The sequence below is a fragment of the Oratosquilla oratoria genome, chromosome 30, assembly GCF_046742065.1.
Source record: "Oratosquilla oratoria isolate Oo_2021 chromosome 30, ASM4674206v1, whole genome shotgun sequence".
Taxonomy (NCBI): Eukaryota; Metazoa; Arthropoda; class Malacostraca; order Stomatopoda; family Squillidae; genus Oratosquilla; species Oratosquilla oratoria.
In genome coordinates, this window is record NC_134806.1 from 36,040,732 (window position 1) to 36,041,555 (window position 824).

Genomic DNA, 824 nt, shown 5'->3' on the forward strand with positions numbered 1-824 from the left:
TAGTATCCACCACGACAGTGGTGGAGCAGTATATCTTGAGAGTAAGATGATGTCGCCGATATGAACCTAAATCCCTGGAAACGTACTACAAGCACTCACTCCACTTTCTAGACGACAACCCTTCCCCATCTTCCTCTCCTTTCCACCCACTCTTCGATCGTGATTTATTTACTTGTATTGTTTGTTTATTTGTTTGTTTCTTCCTTTTTATCTATTTATTTTATTTTTTGTCTTCGTAATTGTCGCCTATCTGGGTTCTAGTTTCTGACCACCTTCGACCAAAAATCAAGCAAATTGAAATGGAAAATGTTAATGTGGTTGATAAGATGAAGATCTATGTACTGGGGACTATTCAATGTGTGTTGTAATATATCTATCTATCTATCGATCTATCTATTTATTTTATTACCGACTACCTGCGACTACCAAAGACTATCTGAAACTAGCTGGCAACCACCAGGTCGCTGGTGGTCGGAAACAGGTCGTAAGCTTGGTGTGATTGTACCCTTAGGCTTCTCCCCAAACGTCAGGTCCCCCCCCCCGCCTTTCTTCTCTTCCTTCTCCTTATTCCCCTTTTCCATCCTCTTAAGATCTCCCCACTGCCTCTCCCCTAAACACGTCCCGGTGTACCTTCCCAGTGTCAACTCTCCCCTCCCTCCTCCCCTCCTATTCCCCTCATTCCCGTCCCCTGATCTCCCCTCCTCTTCTCTCCTGCCAACGTCCTCCCCCTTCCCCAGTGCTCTTGTACACGTGATTCCCTTCCTTCCCTTCATCCCTTCATCGCTGGCAGGAATAAAATATTCTGTTCTGATTTATAAAAGACG